Below are 21,790 nucleotides of genomic sequence, written 5' to 3' on the forward strand. Positions count from 1 at the left end.
ATTCGAATAAAATTATAACGATTGAATTGTTTAAATAATAGATTTTCAACGTCGAAATATATTTCTAATCGTAAGTTATATTTTACGTAAATTATATTTTAAATTAAATATTTACTTTTGAAACGTTAAAGTCGATCTTACGAATGACACGTTGATTATCTTCGTTATGGTATATCTATTATTTTTAAAAATAAATAGTATTTTCTACTAAACCTTCCCTCCTCCTTCTCCTCCTTAATTCATATCTTATCGAGCAAGAAATAAGATGATAAAAATAAATGAAATAAAACGATTGAAATGAATTTATAATTGACTGAAAGCGTAATTAGAGATTTTTAATTATTAAAATAATTCCAAAAGTTTCTCTTTTTTATACGTTATATCTCCACTCTACTTCGAATAAATAATATTTATTACGTATCAGTAATAAGTTCAGAATAAATTCAGTTCAATTTTTGCTCTTTCTTTTTTCAAATTTTATCAAGTACGTCAAAGAAGTTAAAAAAAAGAAAGAAAAAATTAGAAAAAGAAAAAGACGAAGCAAAATCAACGATAAAATGATTCGAAACGAAATAACAAGAATTACGTTTGAAATACGTCAAATTCATCATTATATTATTTCTAATTGCAGATTATTTGAAAATATTTACTTTTGTAATCGAAATCGATTGTTTTATCAAACGTTTTCGTTCTTTTGATCTCTCTCTCTCTCTCTCTCTCTCTCTCTCTTCTTTTATTTCTCTTTCTTTCGCGAGTACCAACATCTCAGTCAGTAATAATTCGTGCACGAGATGAACGCGCCCGCTTCGTAATTATTTATAATCAAAAGGGTAGGCCGGCTTACAATAGTCGCGATGCCGCTAGTCTACAATCGAGTCGCGATAATGACGACGATGGCGACGCCGACGACGACACGATCATAATAATTATTGCATAATGACGGCTGCGTCCTACCTACGGGCAGACTACGCGGTAGCAGTCACTTTCCTTTTTCAGTGGCCTGGATCATCATCATCTTTCTCTCTCTCTTTTTCATGACACCGATACTTCCTTTCCTTCTTTCTCTCTATTTCTCTCTCTCTCTCTCTGTCTCTCTCTGTTTCGTTCTCTCTTTCTTTATCTGTCTCTCTCTATATCTCTCTTTTTCTCTTTCTCTCTTTCCGTCTTGCGAATTCGTACGGATTCGTAACCCGCAATTACTTGGAGAAGCCAAATCGTAGTTTCTTTCGAAAATAGAAATTAATCGACACTTGCTCTCGATCGCTAAGATGAATCCTATTAAAATGAATTAGTTATAATTGTTTATAATTGTCAAGAAGTAAGTCCAAACAATGTTAATATTATGTAAGAGATAAATATATATATACGTATGTGTGTGTGTGTGTGTGTGTGTGTGTGTGTGTGTGTGTATAATAAAGATAAAGTAATAAAAAGAAAATAATTATCGAAAAGTGCAAGTAATTGTTATTAATATAATATATTGTATCCAAACGAACCATCAAACTTTTGATAAATTATACTCGGATAATTATCGGAAAGTGCAAGTAATTGTTATCGGTATTTAAAATATTGAATATCATTTATAAATGATTAATAACAATCGAAATCTCAGTACATTAAACTCGCTGTTAAAACGACGCCATGGCTGTGCATCGAATGATATCGTGCCATCCGAGTTCATTCTGTGTTGCATCTCTTTTAAAAGGTAAACCAAGTAGATATGCGTTGGTACACGTACATACAATATATATATATATATATATATACACATACATACGTACGTATGTACGTGCCTAGACACACCTATGTTCGGCCTTTGTACTTCAGCGACGGACTCTACCGAGTGAACCCCGATGCATACTAGCCAGTCAACAGCTCTTTTCTAATGCTCTCTTTACTTCTGAGAAAACCACTCTCCTAGAAAAACTTCCGAGAATGAGCCTTTTAAATAACCGAAGAGAATTCTAGACAAATTTCAAATACTCCTTTCAAACCTATCTTTTTCCTTTCTTTTTTATTCTTTATTTTTTATTTTTTTTTCTTATTAACATCTAACGATCCCAGCAGGTATAAGTTGGCTTTAACGATTCATTTTGTAACGATTTAATAGGATTATCTCTATTCGGAAATAATAAACGTTTTCTCTTATAAAACTAAAAGAAAGACACTTCGAATGTGTTGCACGTAACACGGAATAAAAAAGAGATAGAAAGATAGATAGAGAAAGAAAGAAAGATACAGAAAGAGAGAGAGAGAAAGTGGATAATGAAGGTTTTAGCTAATCTCTTTAATGACACTCGTCGACTCCGCGAAAACTAACGTTAATTACAGTCAATTAGCTTTTTCTGAACGTTTAACGTCCGCTAACGAGTATTCGATTACGAGTAATGCCTTAACTTGAAGCCCAAGATAAAATATTTTCAACGACCTGACTCATTTGCATTTTGGATGATGGTTTTGATCCATTACACGTGGATCGAGGTCATACGTTATACATATGGATATGTATGTATGTATGTACAGATATACGAACTTTCAACGAATCCCGTGAACGCGAAAATGAAAGCAAATGGACGATCCTCGATCGCTTACGATCTAACCGATATTTCGTCGTTACATTGACGATTCAAAAAACACTCGCGACGTGGCCTTCGCATCGTTTCGTTCGATCTTATTCAGGTTAGTCGCTTTGTTTGATTGACAAACAATCCTATCGCGTATCGGAAGATTTCGTGAAGGTATTACCAGCTGAAAAGGAAATAATAATTTTGTTTTAAAAAGAAAGTAGGAAAAGAAAACGAAGAAGAAGAATAGAGAAAGAATCGAAAGAATCCTTCGATAAATAATCTTTTTTGTAATTTCTCCTTTTTCTTTCTTCTTCTTTTCTTTTTTGTATTTTTTAATCCGTTGGAAAAAGAATATATTGTATTAGTTTATCAACTAATTACGAAAGTGGAAATAATGAAAGTGGAAATAATGAAAACGGTACATTATCATAATTATTTAATTATTTGTACGAAATTTAATGAAAAGCTAAATAATTGCACGCGCGCGCTCGTGTATGCGTGTGATGTGTACGTGTGTTACGTTAAACTACATCAACCTTTTGGACTGTAATTATTTTCCTAGTTTATTTTCGGCCAGCTTCACGCAAATACGTACACACGCGTATACTTTCAAAACAATTTTTGAATAAAACTGTTTCCCAATGGCTTATTATATTAATTAAATAAAATGTCACGTCAGAGTTTTGCACGCCGAAAGATTTTTTTTTTAAAGAAAAACATGTCATCGCGTTAACAGCGAGATATTACAGGAGGCAAAAGAATTAAATATAAATATATTTTAATTTTTATGAGATAAGGAAAAAGAAAATATCGTACGAAGAAAAAAATATTTTTCCTAAATAATCTTTCCATTTATCGAACGATCTTTTACGTTTCCTTTTCGTCCATTTTATTTATTCGTTATTTATATTTTATTTTGAATACGTACATACGATCGCAAGATCTTTAATAAGTTTTTTACTTAATATCGATTTATGAATACGTTTCCTTTCGTGTATTTTATTTATCATTTTCTTTTCCTTCATTTTTGGTTTTTTCTTTGTCCTTGTTCCTTTTGATTTTAAAAATACGAAAGACTTTGTGGAAAAGGAAAAAGTTTGTTTAGTTGTAAAGAATTCTAAGTGTTCTACTGGTTAGAACGAAGTTCGATAAACGTGAACGAGTGCAATAGTAAAAGCGCATCGACGTGTTCCGTCACTCCTACGCTTGACGTGCCGCACGCGGCACGAAGATCAGGCGAGCATACAATCGGTAAACGTATCTACTATACCACCTTTCTGTTTCCCGCCATAGTTTTTTCAATCAATACACATCGTTTCCTCTTCTCATCCCTTTCGTCGCGTTTCTATTAAACGCGATTACCAACGATCAATGCGATAGCCAAAAGATTGTCAAAATGTTTTTATTTTCAAACGAGTGTCCTTATTTTTGTCAATTTCCTACAAACATTTCAATTCTTTTGCAGAAGAATGTTCTTAAATCGCATTAACATGTATTTTAATAAGTATTTTTTATTATATATTTATTATATATTTATCATATTTTATTAAATATTTATAGACCTTTGTAAATCTTTTATTTTACTCTAATATAATTTTTCGTTACGTTCAGTAACTACATATATGTATAATTAAATAACTATACAATAATTAAATCAATTGAAAATACAATATTATTAATATAAAAGCGTTAATCCCAAAAGCATTCCATTATTATCTTCCTCTAATCAAAATGAAATTTTCTATAATTGCTCTATGATCCGATGAAAAGTTTAATCACTTAATTTGCGGAATTATTAATTATAAAACTAATAGATTTCGAACGAGTGAATGAGATAGACAGAAGCTCGATGTACGATCTACGTGAAGTACAGAGCGAGATATATATGCATACAAAAAAATCGTGAGATTGATTACTCTAGTAAAACATTGATTAAATGATTCTTGATTGCGATTTGTTATCTGTGCACCGTGTTCCGCGTTTTGTGTTATTTTGTGTTCCGTGTTCTATTTTCTGTATATACGTTGGCTTCTTTTTTGTTTCTCTTTTTCAATTAAAAATTTACAATTAACGTTTATAAAAAAAAAGATAGATAAAAAAACGATATAAATGAACGTGAGAAAGAGAGATCGAAAAAAGGAATTCGTAGTTGAGGTCGATAAAGGTGTTTCTCTGATGAGGATTCTAGTGGATAGGAACACAGAAAGACCAAGGAAGAAGAACAAGTAGAAGAGTATTCGAGAAGAGCAATACACATTCCCTTTCTCTCTCTCTCTCTCTCTCTCTCTGTACATATCTCTCTATCTCTCTTTCTCTCTTTTTTCTTTCTCAGCCTCTCCAAAACCGCTAGGAGCGAGAGCGTACGATAATTTTGGAGAGGTCTTCTATTTCATCCTTTCTCCGCTTCTCTGCGGTTCTTGTGGGTCGGGAAGTGGGTCAGCTAGAGAGATACGATGTAAAGGAGAGAAAAAGAAAGAGAAAGAGAGAGAAAGAGAGAGAAAGAGAGAGAGGGAGCGTAGGAGAACAGCAGCGTGGCAGCTTCGTGGCAGACACGCGGCGAGGCCGACTCGAGCAACCTTCGAGAGATCGACTCAAACTCGACTTCCCATTCTCTCCTTCCACGTTTCTTTATCTATCAGATAAGGGTCCCGTTCGTTCGTTCGTTCGTTCATACGTATGTACGTTCGTTCGTTCTTTTTTTTTCCTTTTTGTCTTTTTTCTTTTCTTTCTCTGCTTCTTTGTCGATGTCACCACGCATCACGCCCTAACGGATTGACGTTCCTGGAAATCTCTTTCCTGATTTCTTTGTAAAGAGGAAAAGGAAGAAAAAATAAAAACATCATACTTTTATAATAATTCCAAACAATCTTATGATATTTCATGTGTGATCATACTTTTTTTTTTTTCTATCGTTCATCGTGTCACATGGATTCTCGTGTTCGTAAAGAAAAAATACGATCGTAAAGAGTTTCGTTTCTGATTAATAAATGTTTGTTTTTGCATTTGCGTGTTCCTTCGAAAGCGTAACGCACGATAGATCAAAGATGCGTTGCGTCATGCTGACGAGAGAGAATGTTGTTAAAAAAAAAAAAGAGAGAGAGAGAGAGGGAGAGAAAGAGAAAGAGAAAGAGAGAGAAAACGGAAAGAAAAAAGAAACAAAGAAAACAGAAAGAAATAAAAGAGACAGGGAAGGAGAGGAGAGAGGGAGAAAGAGAGAAAGAAAAAAGAAAGAACGGTGAAAAGATTCGCACTACCTTCGTTCCGGTACTCGAAGCGAAGCAAATAATAAAAATCGAATCGAGAAAGGCACCTCGATCGCGATAAAAGATCGTCGTGCGAGGACGACAAAGCCCCAGGAGGGATCGTTGTTTGCAATCGATTTCGTAAAAAAAAAAAAAAAGAAAAGAAAGAAAGGAAGAAATAAATAAATAAAAAAAAAAAAAGAAAAGAATTTACATGCATGCCAAAGTGGAATCGAATGAGATCATTACGATGAAATGCGATGATATTGCATTCTTCGATTCCTTTTCCTGTTACTCCATATGATGTATAGTATACAAGCAATCAGTCTTACTTTTCACATTTTCATCCGTAATCATTATCAACATTTTCAACATTTCTTTTCTTCCCGAAAATATAAACAAATTCCAAAACGTAGCGTGTCCTCGTTCCAGTCAGCAAAATTAATCAAACAATAAATGAATTGTATCAGGATTTTTCTTAATTTGCTTTCGCAATTGCATAAATATTTGTTTCTTCTTTATTTTTCTCGTCGAAGATGCGAAACAATAAATTTCTACTTCGAAAACTGTCCTTAAAAATTCTTTCGAACGTTTTCGTACGAAACGACGAATCGACGATCTCGTTCGAATGATTTCGTCTCGTTAATATCAATCTCTTTAATACTATTATCTAACACCGTTTTGGAGATTAAGCTGCCAAGCGCGAAATTGAGAAAGGGAAGATGTACAACGAAAATCATGTAAAAGAAATAAGGGGAAAAAAGAGAGAAAGAGAGAGAGAGAGAGAGAGAGACAGCGTTTTCAGATACGAAACGAAATATCATGCAATGAAAGAGAAACGAACGATTTTTCCTATCACGTACGCGTGGCATGAATATTAATCGCGACCTGTACACGGGTCATCTGATTAGACTAACTTCGAACCAAAAGAGATAGATGTACATATATAATATACATATATAAATATATATATATATATACATACACACGTGCGCGAGCACACGCACGCACACTAGCACGCATACATACGCATCGTTATATGTATATACATTTGTTTTATAGGTAAAAGTCATGACGCGTGCGACAAATATATATATGTATATATATATATATATATATATATATATATATATATGTATATACGTTTGTATATACGTATTTATCTACATACGTAACATGCTAGATGAATTTCGCTTTGCCCAGAGAAAACGTCCGATAGACGTTTCATCGATAAGACCCAGACATTTTTCTTCTGAATAATATTAAATGCGTCAACTTTAACGTTAATTAAGTCCCGGGATGTACGACGTTCGCCCTCTGACATTTATTACTACGGAGTTTTCGATAAGCAAACTTCTCAAAGGAGCCACGCGATAAATTCGACGAGATAGCAATATCCATCGCTCTATGAATGAGCCGTTTAAATAGATTAAAAGATAGACACACGAGTTTGCAACGAGATTTAACGAGCTAAGAACTTAGAATATTATCGTGTTCGATGGTTACGATGAGAAAGTGATGGGAATCCTTGTTCTTTTTCTTTTTTGTGTTCTTTCTTTTTACTTTTGTTTCTCCCCTTTCGAATTGGTAAAACCGATTGACTTGCATCGATACAAGGATCTATTTCGTTCTAATTATTTCAATAAACGTACGAATCTATTAAGGATACCGAATTATTCATACGTTTCACGAATAAAATACTTTCGCAAAAATATAAATCACTTTGTAAAGGATATCTGATATTAAAGTCATTAATAGAGGTATTCTTTTCAGATCGAATATATAATATAATGATTTCGTAAAATGGCGAAACGATTTAAAATGATATTCAAAGAAATTTCTAACGAGCAAAGACAATTGAACCTTCGAAAATGAATAATGTCGATGATCTTGTGATATTATGATCGATTTTAAATCGATAATTGTTGTTTATATTAGTATTATTAAAATTAGATGCTAAAGCGGGACTTGTGATTGATAAACAGAAAATGGTGATGGCTTTACAAGTCGATTTTAATCATTGATAAGAACCACCTCGATAAGACCATCTTCCAAGTGTGCCACTGTCCCTATCTACCCGTTAACCTCGAGTGCTCCGTATACAACGATCAACGCAGCTATGCTATCGTCGTCGTTCTTTTAATTATTAACTCCGTTAATTTACGGCTACCGGGTATCGTATAGCCACTTCTACGAACTCGTGCACGCACGTCTCTCACAATTTCTACAACCACACTGAAAACATTGATAACCCGCCGATAACCACCTGATTCTCGAACACAGGAGTCTGTATTTTCGGCATCGAACGATACTTCGAAATTTATATATATATATATATATATATATATATATATATATATATGTTTGTGTGTGTATATATATTTTTTGGTGGTTTCTTATTTTTTTTTTTCTTTTCTTTTCTTTTTCCTTTTTTTTCATTTTCGTCGTTTAATTTACTATATGTAAAAGATTTCTTATTTTTTCGAACGAATATAAATTAATCAAAGTATGGATTTAAAACCATCCGTCTTTCTTCTTATCTTTTTTATCAAACATAGATACGTGTATATTTAAATTGTACTTTAACAGGTTTAAATTATGGTAAAAAGTGATATGTTTTTATCTAAATGTGACTTAAAAGAAACCCTGACACTTTTATTAATTAAATTTATGACGGATTAGAATTCAATAGACAGAATCGGAAAACAGTGTTAAAATTGTTTATATGTAGTTCATATATTAGACAAATAAGAGGATATTTGATTTGATTAAAAAATGCAATCCATGCACCGTAGAAAGATTATTAAACTTATCTCGATACGCACGTGCACTCACACATAGTAAGAGGGTGGGTTACTGACGTTCGACAAACGTACGCGAATGGCTTGCAAGGTCACGCAATGTGCATCGTTATAGAGCACAGTGCATACGCGTACGATGATATTACGTCGACTCGCATAGCTCGCATTGTCGCGTTACTTCCGGATGCAAAGGACAGCGAAACGATGTTGGAAATGATACAACAGTTAGAAAACGTTCGTAATTACATATTTATCTATATCTTCTCTTTTAACAACGAGATAGAGATATCGAGTGAAAGTGAATCGAATAAAATAAAATTTCAATAAAAAAAAGAATTATTACTATTATCATTATTATTATTACATCTTGCAAATCACTTTAAACTAGAATTTCGTTTACTTTTGACGATAAAGAAAAGATATTTCTAAAGAAGTATAAGTATCAGTAATGATTATATCTTGTATCTAAAACATAAAGTGTCATCGACGTTTTCTTAAATGATACGCGATTCTTTTTACCTATATAAAAAAAAAAATTTCAAAAGCAGAACAAAATAAAAAATATCGTTTTCCGAAGTTGATATAATTTTTAATATCCTAATAGATACCTGTCGATTTCTATTAAACGTTTATTAGAATTTTTACAAAACTTACATCCTGAGAAAATAAAAAAATTTCGAAAATATTCGGGATCGAGATATTCACGAATTCAGTTTTAGGCTACTCACCCTATGTATAATGAAAGCTGAATATAATACGGATTGCATCATAAAATAATATAGATGGTTTTACAAAACACCATATCGAATTCAATGATATGTGTTACGATTGTCGTACACATAAAAATGCTATCAAGAATAAAATTCAAAAAAAAAGAAAAAGTAACAGAGAGAGAGAGAGAAGACGCTATTGCCAAAGTAAATAATTTAAATCATCTCAAACGCACTAGTATGATAGCGTACAAGTAAAAAGATCCATTACAGATTTTATGATCTCTCTTTTTTCTTTTTTTCTTTTTTTTTTACATTAAGAATGACGCAATCGAAACGACAAAGTCGATTAATAATTATTAATCAATAAAGAAATAATTCAAAAAAATCTTTTATCAAATTATCGATTACACGCACGATCGAAATTATAACACCGTCTTGAATTCTGAATTTGTTTTTCTTTATCTTACGATTGGTATTCGTGAAATTATTTTCTTTTGCATTTTTATTAACCTTAATCACTCGATTTATCCAAAATCGTGGACTATTTATTTTAATTTATTAATTTATTTAATTAACAAGATAGATAGTGAAAGTTTTTAAGAACTTTTAAAATAGCTTCGTAATGCCGTAGGAATTTGATCGCACTATCTGAGAATCTGCGGTAACATTTTGTTCCTTTGATTAATAGTGACAATGTACGCGTGGTATTTATAGTGTATATGTGCGAACTATGATCGAGGAATGCGATGCTACACGCTAAAGAATCTTCTTTTCTAGGACAGAATGAAATAGCGAGTGCACTTTCCGCATTAAATATCCACAATTGGTATGTTCTAAATATCTGTTTCATCGATTTTAAAATCACGTTTAAATCACTATCATCAAATATTACAAACGAGTATTAAAGCTCTATTTCTTGAACTAGTAAATAACTAATTTAATCGCTTTTAAAGAAACCTTTCAATCATTTATTTTAATCGTTTAATCATTTATTATAATCATTAGCACGATTTATTGAATTAATTATCTATGAATTAATCAAAATATCATATTTATTAAATCGGTATGTATGTATAAACAAATACCCTTTTCTTTCATTTCTCTTTTTTTTTTTTTAATCATTACTATCATAATATAAGAAAATGCTATACTGCACTTATAAATCGATCTAATAGACGTGATATTTTAGAGTAAAAATTTTGGATTTTTATCATTTTACATAGCATCTTTAAATAGCATTATAAAAAAGTTACCGATAACGGCACCCATTCGTAAATCAATGCAAAATTAAAATTTAATAATAAGTCAATTAAATTAAAATTAATAAGATAATCTGACGGAATAAATAAGAAAGTTAATCAACGTTAATATGAAATACGTCGATTTGAAACGATCGAATCAGATCGTGAAAAAATGGAAATCTAGGGTAGAATCATGTTCGTTTAAGGGAGAGTGACAGATTAGATGAGAATAGAATGGGTGTAGTTAGGTGAGATCAAACCGTCGGCGTCTCGTAGAGAATAGGGTATAGGTCAAAATGATCGCACCGATTGCTAATTGGCTGCCTTCGACCGACGTGGGAAGGATGAATATCCGTTCGGTATCGCATAATAGTCAGGCTTATTACCGATCGAATTTACTTCTACGAGGATTACTCTTTCAACGGGAACGTATCAATATATTTTTCAGATGGTCGAATGAACTACGTGATCCCATAGAAAGTCGACCTATCTGAAACGTTCGTGCCAATTATCGTAGAAAATAAGAAAACATACAACTTTTATACTAATCGATTTTACTATTCGAAACGAATTCTCGAACTAGCTTGAACTCGATCGTTTCGAGTTCGTGCGAACATTACCACCAATGGAAATATTTTCACAAAGAGAGTATACCTACTGATCGATGACGCCATCATGACGTTCAACAAGATTTTTGCAACGTCGACGAGACTAATCGAACGTAAAAAGAAGAAAAAAAGAAAAAGAAAAGAAAAGAAAAAAGAAGAAAGAAAAAGCTGCACGCGTTTAAAAAAAAAGTGACTCATCGAATTATTGAGAAATTAGAGCATTAGGGTCATTGAGACTTAGTCGTAGAGTTCAACGACGCTATTCGAACGTGACGTTTGAATATTCATTCCAATCGAAATTCAATCTGACTGAAAATACGAGATTATTTATCCGAACGTTAACTATCGAACTAGCTGCCATTTTAAATACGATCAAAATACGGAGAAAAGGGAAAAGAATTAATCGGGACCATCGATAACTGCTTTTTTTTTTATCTCTCTTCGCTTATCTTTAAATACAACAAGGAAGAAAGACATGATCTTTTTTTTTCTCTTTCCCTTCTCGATGTCGTCGTTTCTTGACGATAAATTCAGCTTTGTTCGAAGGGTGGTGTCTCGTCGTATTGAACGAGCGAAAGTCGATGATGTTCTTTCTTTCTTTTTCTTTCTTCTTCTTTCCTTTTCAAAGACCACAACATGGAATAGCAAAAGAGGATATTTTGATCGTCGATGTGGCACGATTATCAAGCCACACACCGTGAATCGAATCGAGGTGGTAAAATGCGTGGGTGATGAAACACGACCCACGTACTGGCCCACGTGCATCTTCAATCGACTCTTCCAAAGATAATCAACGGATGCGCGTTACGTCGTTCCAGTAAAATCGCGATTTCTATAATGACGTCGCAACATAGGAATTACATGGTAAAATGTATAAACGATCTTTCTTTCTTTTTTTTTTTTTTTTAATTCTTTTTTCTTTGTCTGTACTTTATTTTTTTCTTTTCCATAAAAAATTCTTCTTCGCGATAATAAACGATTTATTAATCATAATTCATTAAAGATGAGGTACCAATATTCTTATTAATATTGACGTATTTATCAAACGTCTACGGTACCAATGATAAATGAAGAGAAAAAGAAAAAGAAAAAGAAAAAAATAACGAAATAAAAATTAGAATTTTAAAACATGCCAATAATGAATCTAGCATGAAGTGTCGAGAATTTATAAGAGGGGAAAAAAACGCAATTCGATGGTATTCTTTTTCCTTGTCATTAAAAGAAAGAAAAAAAAATGAAAGGGGAAAAAAAACCATGCCAATTACAAAAAAACCGAACATAGCATACACGTGCGGTCAACGTTCCAATCAAACGCGACACGAGTTGTAACGTTTTTTTTTCCCTTCTTTCTTTTCTCATTTATTTATTTTTTTTTTAAATTTTAAATCGAAAGGAAATAAAACGATGCAGCAAACATTTTGTATGCGCATATATAATTTCTCTAATATAATGAGCACTAATACACTTAAGTACATACGAAGTTTATTTGGACAATGAACGGACGTCAAATAGATTGTAAACTTAAATAAAACGACATACGTAATTGGAATACTCTATCGGCACGTGTAACACACGTGTTTTTATTTTTTTTCTTTTTTTGTTAGATAGAAACTCTCCAAGTGCAATAGTACTTTGCTAGATATCGAATTCGTGAAATAATTTATAAAAAGAGAGAGAGAAAGAGAGATGATAACCAACACGTTTGAAATATTTTTATCATATCTTGATTTATGAAGCTATCGATGAATCGATAGTTTCTAAATTTTTATATCAGCCTCGTTCAACGATAGCAAAGTAAGAAATAAGGTTCGTTGAGCTTCGATTATAAAAACGAAGATAGGAACGTATCGAGGTTGAAAATGAATGATTCGATGACGCTTATCGTACGTTCGTCTCATGCGTTCAATGCTGACGAAGCTACAATATATATATCGCACCTGCTTGTTGTCATGAATGTGTCGAGATCGTTCGACAAATAACTAAACCGTCTCGACCGAAGATTAGCGCGTTCGTGTCGACTCATAACTTCCACGAATCGAACGTATACGACAACGACGACGACGACGACGACGACGACGACGACGACGACGATGACGACGACGACAGTGCACTGTACTTTCGGTTAGCGATAACTATGGAATTAACATCTGTCATACAGGAAAAAAACGCAGACTCGTGGATAAAACGAATCCTCTTGCGTTACGTTGACCTTAAATACATATGTCCGATACTATACACATATATGGATTATTAAAAGATAACATTTATTTTTTTCAATTACCCCCTATTATATCGCCCTTTCTTTCTTTTCTTTCAATTTGTTTTTTCTATATATCTCATATGCAGATATATATTTATTTTTGCATTTTTTAATTTCTTTTCCAACTAACGTTCGTTTCCTTTTCTTTACTTTTTGTCTATTCTTTTTTCTTTTTTTTTTTTTTTCGTAATTTTTACAAGTGAATCTTACTGACGAGCAATCATTGAAATATTCGAAAGCTTCTTCTTCGAATTTGTTTTATAAAACATCGAATATATACTGTATCAAGAGATTGCATCACAATCACCTTAAACTGTGTCAGCTGACGCGTCATTTTCGAGAACGAGCGTGAAACGAATACGGCCGAGGTAAATTCCCGCATCGAATTCAAATTAAAAAGTATCGCGTGACCGATGGTTAACTTCGACAAATTTCTGACATTTTGCGAAAGGTCACGTACCCGGCTCGATAAAAAGAGAGAACTATTCCTAATCTTTTTTATTCGATCGGGACAGTCATAGAATACGCGCAAAATTTTATCACGGACTTTTTCCAAAAAAAATTATTTCATAAAATATAAATTATCATCGTTATTATTATTATTATTATTATTATTATTATTATTTCATTAACGTGAATAATTTATATTAACATAAAAACGTTCTTTCATTACATCACTTTAATTACCACATTATAATAAAATATGAATAAATCCACATTTCAAAAATGAAATCGAGTCAGTTAAAACCGAATTGTAGTTAAAAAAACAAACAAAACAAAAAAAGAAACAAAAGCAAAAAGATAACCAAAAAAGAAACAATATCGATCGAACCTACTAAACGAATTCGCTTTTGAAAATTTCTTTTGAATTTTTATCTTCGATAATTCGAGATACTTTATCCGATCAAAGTGATTTCCTCATAATTGCAAGATCGTCGACGCGAACGTACAATGGCACATTGCGCGGGTGTATGTACGTATATGTATATATATGTATATACATATGTATGAATGTATGTATGCGTGTAAATGTATGCGTGCGTGCGCTGTGTTTGTGCGCGCGCTCGCGCGCATTCGCACGTGCCACCACGCGAGCTCGTTGAATGAATGAAAGCGCTTCCGCGGAGAAGCGCACACATCGCAACGCATCGACTCTTCGACGGTACACTCGCGTAATCCGTGGCTATTTTTAAGTGGAACGCAGACGACTCTATCAGTGATTCCCTCGAGATAGCAGTCCGTTCTTATCGATACATTTGAGGATGTTCGACGTACGTAGATACGTAAATACATACGTAGGTGTATATGCGTATGTATGTGTGTGTGTATATATATATATAAATAAATGCATTTACTCGTACGCGAATAACTAATTAGAGAAAACAAAGACGACACTTTCGTCTACTACGTAAGAAAAATAAGAAAAATAAAAAATATAAAGTAATAAATATAGAAAAAAAAAAAAGATACTAAACGAAGAATTTACGGTATAAGATACTTCAAATTTAAATATCGATAACGTCTCTATGGGTAATAATAATTTAGAAAAAGAAAAAGAAGAAAAAAGTAAAGGAGAAGAAAAGGAAAAAGAAAAGAAAGACAAGATAAAAAAAACAACGCAGGTAATTAAAATTCACCGACGACGTCTCATTCTCGCTAATTTTATTTTCGCACAGCTATGATCCCACATTGCCAAAACTTTATTTTTATCTAATGCATCTACATGTGTAGAGACATCGTACGTTCAGTAAACTACTACGTAGGACTCGCTATTATTCATTTAACATTTTTAATAAACGACGAATATTGAAATGAATCTATCGAATCGTCGAAAATTCGAGATCCGATCTGAGATCCGTTTGATCTCGACGGATAAGAATTACCCAATTCTTTTATCCGTTACCGAAGCGGATTGCATAATGATAAGGCCGAACGGCCAAAAGCCGTGAGGCCGAACACGGTGAAACTCGGTGAAACCGGAGTTCTTCTAACCTCCAGAATGTTCCTATTGAATTAGAGAAGTGGAAAAGTTAACTCCGAAACTTGCGCTGGCCAATTGCGTACAATGCGGAAGGTGAAAAAAAAATGACAGAATAGCCGCGACCGCGTTCTACTTTCACTGGATTTTAAATTTACCGAACGATCGAACGATCTCATTCTCTGTCTCTCTCTTTCTCTGTCTCTCTTTTTCTCTCTTTCGTCGTATCCCTTTCGAATCCGACAGAACCTGCGACGCAGGACCGTGACGACCCGTTCCTGTACGATATAAACGTACCTTCTCTCTTTTAACGCGTTCATTACGTGACTCATACGTTCCTATCTCCTTAACACTTACCTATGTGCGTATATATATATTTATATATATATATATATATATATATATATGTATACATAGACGTATAAATATATATATATATGTATAGGCGTATATGTGTGGGTGTGTGTATATATATAATCAATAAGAAAAGGATTAATTTGGTTTCATAAGGTTTAATTTCGTTTGACATTATAACGAAAGAATATCTAAAACGTGCTTACTAATCAATTTCATTGTCGCAAACTATCGATAAGATTTTTCTCCTTTGTTTTATTCTTTCATATACCTTCGTCAACTATCATATACTTTCGACGATGTCGATCGTAAAATGTCGATTATTATCAATTGATCCGATTAATCGGTCTGTCCTTAATGCGTAAATGAAATACGTTTATCTAAATATATCATACGTCGTGTAGTTAATCATTCAGTTTGTCCATTTTAAATCAAACGCGTATTCTAATGTCAACGATATATCGAAGTATTGTAGAATTAATGCTATTGTAAATATATCAGCTACACGAGAAATAATGAATGATTTTAATGAATCGACGTTACGTTACTTCACACGTCATCGCTTCGTAATTTCTGGAAATTATAATATTCCTCCAACGTTACTGTCCACTCCGAGAGATTCGACTTTCACTTTTGATCAGCACGTATATAAGAGAACAATAAAGAAATCGTAGATCCAAAAAAGTGTTTCGGATTGATTTGAAGGAATAGAAATCAATGGAGTTCGCTAACGCGTGTTCCTCTTTTGAAATTTTCTTCGTACCAGAAAGTATACTTTCAAGGAGGATGAACCACTATGCTATGCTATGTATATATGTGTGTGTGTGTGTATGCGTGTATATATGTGTATATATATATACGTATATATAGTAAGGAATCCTAGAGGAAAATTTCATGTTTATTTAGAATCAAATCACGTAGTATTCACTAGCACCAATCTTCCTTTTCGATGCATTACAGACCACAAAGCACTTAAAATAAGTTAATCCACTATAACCTAATTTTGTTTCGTATCTGAGTAAAAAGAAATAGAAAAAAATGTTATTAGATCTACCAAGAAAAATTTTATTTGTTTGAAAAACGATTATTTATACAATAACGAGCCATTTTATCCATCAAGAGAGAAATTGATCCATAAAGATCGTAAGAAGTTATTAAATTATATCGTCGATTAAATATTAATAAACGATATGCAAACGTAATCTTTTATTTAAACAATGAACGTAACTTTTCGATAGATCTAACAATGTATAACATAAAACTCGTGATACCTATTAGTCATACTTGGCAAACATTAATTCGTAAATAATAATTAACCGTTAATAATCTAGATTCTCTAATTTATAATCTTCCTGATGATTAATTGGATATCTCGTTATTTTTCATATCTTAATGAAAATGAATGGTCAAACTTTACGATATACTGTAATTATACGTATTTACCCTGTTACGTTAATCCCTACGAATATAAACAAAAATTCATTTTGTAAGATAAAAATGAAATGAGATATACAAAGATGTAACATCAAAGTTACATGACATTATGAAGGATTAACTTAAAATAAGATAATGTAAGTGAATAACGTAGCCAGGAAAAGTAACATGTCCGTGACAGAAGAAGGAGGTACTTCTGCCTTCTCGCTTATGTAATCGAACGATTCAGAAGCCAGTAACAGCAACAGAAGCAGTAATAGCAGCAGCAGCAGCAGCAGCAGTAGTAGTAACTGCAGCAGCAGCAGCCGAGCAAAACGAACGAAGAGCGAGAATGAACTCCGATTCGTTTAACCCGAGTTCGCTCGTTTGCCTCTCTCTTTTAATCGCGCGCTAATACGAGACTTCTCGATTTAAAAAATAACAAAGAGAGAGAAAGAAAGAGAGAGAGAGAGAGAAAAGAAGTACATACAACCATTCTCACCTATTTACAAAGACGAATTGTTGATTTCGAAGATACTTTTACCATCGTGTAAACGACCTACCTGCTTGCCTGCCTGCACGTAGTACGAGTAGTCAAGTCCTTCGAATCTTTCCATCCACTTTCTACGGTTACTTGAGGACGTGCCAACTAAACGGAGACCTGCAGAAAACTAAATGATCTTTTCGGAATATAAATTGGTATTATTTATATTTAATTAGTGATGAATAGCATGGCGGTTAAAGGCTCACGACTTTTTCAAATAAACCATGAAAACAATTTCGAAAGTAGCAAATAATAAAAGAAACGATTACTTAATTCATTACTTAGAGTTTTTTCTTTCTTTCTTTCTTCTTCTTATGTTTTTTTTTTGTTTTCATGACACAAACTTGTTTCACAAATTTAATCTAGGTGTTTTCAAATTTCATTTGAAATATTAAATTGTAACAAAAAGTTTTATCTCCTTGGGACAAGATTATTTCTAAATTACTAAGAAAAAAAAAGAAAGAGAGAGAGAGAGAGAGAAGAAAAAGAAAAACGAAAAAAGAGGAGTTTTAAATCCTTTTTCCCTCGAACGTACGAGCTAACTCTTTAAATTTTAATTACAACGCGTTATTAAAAACCCAAACGTAACATTAAATCTAAAGTTTCGTCCGTTAAGTGTGCGATTATATCGTAGATAGATAAAAAAAGAAAACAAAAAAAAAAACAAATTGGTTTCATTCCCTTTTCTCTTTGGATTTTCTAATTGTTACTACAATTAATCAAAATGAATTACCTTTAATCTTACGATTAAACTGAACACTCTAAATAGTTTTATTATCGAATAAACTATTGTTCAATGTTCGAATATATTTATATGTCGAAAGATAAAATGATCCAGAAGATACATTATTTTTTTAGAGAGTATTTTCTATCGATAAATGAACAAGTGTAAGAGAAAAAATAGAGTCAGATTGGAACGAGTCAGAACGGAACGGAACGGAACGGAACGGAACGGAACGGAGTCGAGCGGAGCGAAGCGGAGCACAGTGGCGTGGGGTCGTGCCGGTAAGTGTGCCAAGGTGCACCTCTCGAGAAAGCCGGACCGACCGGACCGGCACTGCTACGGCATGGCGCGGCCGTACCTACCTTGTCTTACCTCAACTTACACCACAACTTTATCCCTCTTTAATTCTGAGATTCGATTTTCCTTTTGAAACCTACGATCATCTTTATATACCTACTTTATATAACTTATTTACCGTAAACCCAATTAAAAATATTTCTTATACTTTGTGTATGTGTGTGTATATATATATATGTATATATGTATATATATGTAATTGAAATTTATCCTTTTCCTTTTCATAATTTTTATATAAACATTCGGGACAGAATATACTTTTCTTTTCTTTCGTCTTCCTTTCTCTGTTTTCTCTTCTTTTTTCTTTTTACGAATGATTCTCTAAAAATAAGAGCGCGAAAAGATCAAAGTTCTACGATTTGTTCAGTTAAAAGCGAATAAAGAAAGTCATAGGAAGATAAAGTTTCTTGCGCATTTTGATAATGATCCGTCGCAAACTGATATAATAAACATTTGCGAATGATAATTATTTCGCATTGGAATATATATACTTCGTTAAAAGTCGATAGAATGGATCAGGGAAATCGTGAGATAAATTATTAGACGAATGTTCGATCCTTCGTCAAATTAAATACAGAAGATATTTTGTTACTCAGCTTTTTCGTTTCAAATGTGAATTATCAAAGATGATGAGAACGAATTTGGCAAGGATCCTCCAATAACAGAAATTTATCGTTCAAAAAAATTTGCGGAGAAAAAATGGAAAAAAAAATGGTATTCGTTTGGATAGGGTTGCTGAACTAAGGCATCAATTTTCTTTTCTCTAAATATAATCCCCTTTTTCGATATTTTCCAAAGCTTTTAGAGCTTTTCACACAGCTGGCCTAGACCAACAGCTTGACCAACTTCCTCCACTCCTAAGAAAATTCTCCTCTTCGTCGTTTCTTGCATCGACACAGCGATGGCTACCCCCGTCGCCTACTTGTACATAGGCGTATGCGAGACCGCACACAGATCTACGCACGTGCGTACACGCTGAATATAGATACCGGTATTGAGGGCAGCCACCCTAATAATAGATGTCGAGAAAATTTTTAGCCCTTGATGCCGACCGCTCGCGCTTTATAGAATCGAAGATCGGTGCTACGTATAACGAGATACTGATACCGATTTTTTTCTCATTATTTTATCTACTCAACAACGACAAAAACAATCCGCTCGAAGGAATTAACGACGAGATCTATCGATAAGAAACGAAAAGAAAATCTTATCTTCAATTACTTTAATTAATTCCAAGAGAAAATCTCGAATTAATTCAATTACGTAGGATTCTAACGGAGTAGGTAACGAAATTTACAAAAAAGAAAAAAAAGAGATGAAGCGAACTCGTCGAAAAGTTGAAATATTATATGCAAAACTTTCTATACGTTTCGCTGTATCATCGTATAGCGAGAATTTTAATACCATTTTGTTTTTCTTTTCTTTTTTGTTTTTTGTTTTCGTATTATTATTATTATATATCGACACGCGTGAATAACAAACTGTCTGCTCGAAAAAATTGATAGATCTTTGATAAGAAACGAGAGAAATCCTTATCTTCCATCATTTCTCGATATTTTATTTGTCTTCATGAAAATTGAAACAAATTATTTGCTCCGTAAAACTAATTTACTTAAAATGGATAATAGATTAAATGCTATTTGTTTTCTCTTCTTTTTCTTTCTTTTTTTTTTTTTTTTTTTTCTTTACAAGACTGTACGTTCTACTACATCTTCATATAACGAGATTCTAATTACGATTTTTTAATCACTTTATCGACACGTGAATGACAAAAGCATCCACTAGAAAGAATTGATGGATCCTCGATAAGAAAAAAGAAAAAGAAAACCTTATTTTTAATTATTTCACGAAATTTAAATACTTGCGAAAACAAATAAAAATCGAAACAAATTATTTTGGTTTCCGAAAAAAGAAAAAAAGATTTGATTTAAACAAAAAAAAAAAAATAAAGTTCAAACATTATTAACAAGACTTTTCCCACGTTTCACTATATCCATTTAAGTTATTAGTTTTCTGATATCAACCTTCGTATCTTCTAAATCCATAACAATTCGTTGTAATTATGGCCGTTATTATTATTTCGGACGATAACTCGTCTCAATTCAGTAGAAACGGCGCCAGAAACTTTGTTTTTATCGCGCGAACGTGAGAGATATCCAGAAGCGATAAGGTGTCCTCAAAAAAAACTTGCGTGATCTTGGAATGATTATCATCGTCGTCGTCGTCATCACCATCATCATCATCATCATCATCATCATCATCATCATCATCATCATCACCACCACCGATCATTTTTATTTCTATCGTCTTCTCGCGATAGAAACGACGATTAGTATGATTTTTATTCCGTACAATTAAATCGTACGAATCATCGATACGTTCGTCATAATATCGTAAAGAAATTTCGAAATTATATCGTTCCCTTCTACTCAAATGATTCACGTTCAAAAATTCTTTTTATCGTCTTGCGAAAAAAAGTAAAGAAAGAAAGTAGAGAGAGAGAGAAAGAGAGAGAGAGAGAGAGAAAGAGAGAAAATAAAAAAAGAGTGATGAGTAGAAAAGAAAAGAAAAACGAGCAACGTGAGACAAGACCGTATATTCTTGGAAAATTGCATAAAAAAAACATATACCTTACACGTCGATACCTTTTAAACGATATCGATGATGTATCGCATGCATCCCTATAGTCATCGGCTCATCGCCATACACACCATTTATTCTGCTTCCTCGGATGTACTCTTCAAGATAAGATAAAGACGGCCGTGTGAAAATAAGATAAGTCTACACCGACGTCGCTTACATAGACGATTATACGATTACGTAGTTTCGACGAATCGACGTCGTTCCGACGAAACATAACGCGTCAGGAACGACGATTTCTTTTCTTTTTTTTTTTTCTTTCTTTCTCTTTATCGTTGCTCGAGTCAAAGAACGATACGTGACTTCGAATAATTGATTTAAAAATTAATTAAAAATAATGAGCGTAAA

At 32.9% G+C, this 21,790-nt stretch overlaps 1 protein-coding gene across 5 annotated transcripts in view; it reads right to left on the reverse strand.

Annotated features, from left to right (window-relative positions):
* Window positions 1-21,790, reverse strand: part of LOC127063192 (uncharacterized) — a 164,617-nt gene that overhangs the window by 85,310 nt on the left and 57,517 nt on the right. Inside the window, exon 1 of one of the 5 annotated variants that reach the window (XM_050992609.1) lies at window positions 17,741-18,956. The exons of the other annotated variants lie outside the window; for them this stretch is intronic. The gene's annotated coding sequence lies outside the window, so the exon portion shown is untranslated. Of the gene's footprint in view, window positions 1-17,740; window positions 18,957-21,790 lie in introns of those variants that run through there. 5 annotated transcript variants of the gene reach the window in all.

Source organism: Vespula vulgaris, chromosome 4 (genome assembly GCF_905475345.1).
Source record: "Vespula vulgaris chromosome 4, iyVesVulg1.1, whole genome shotgun sequence".
NCBI classification, from domain to species: domain Eukaryota; kingdom Metazoa; phylum Arthropoda; class Insecta; order Hymenoptera; family Vespidae; genus Vespula; species Vespula vulgaris.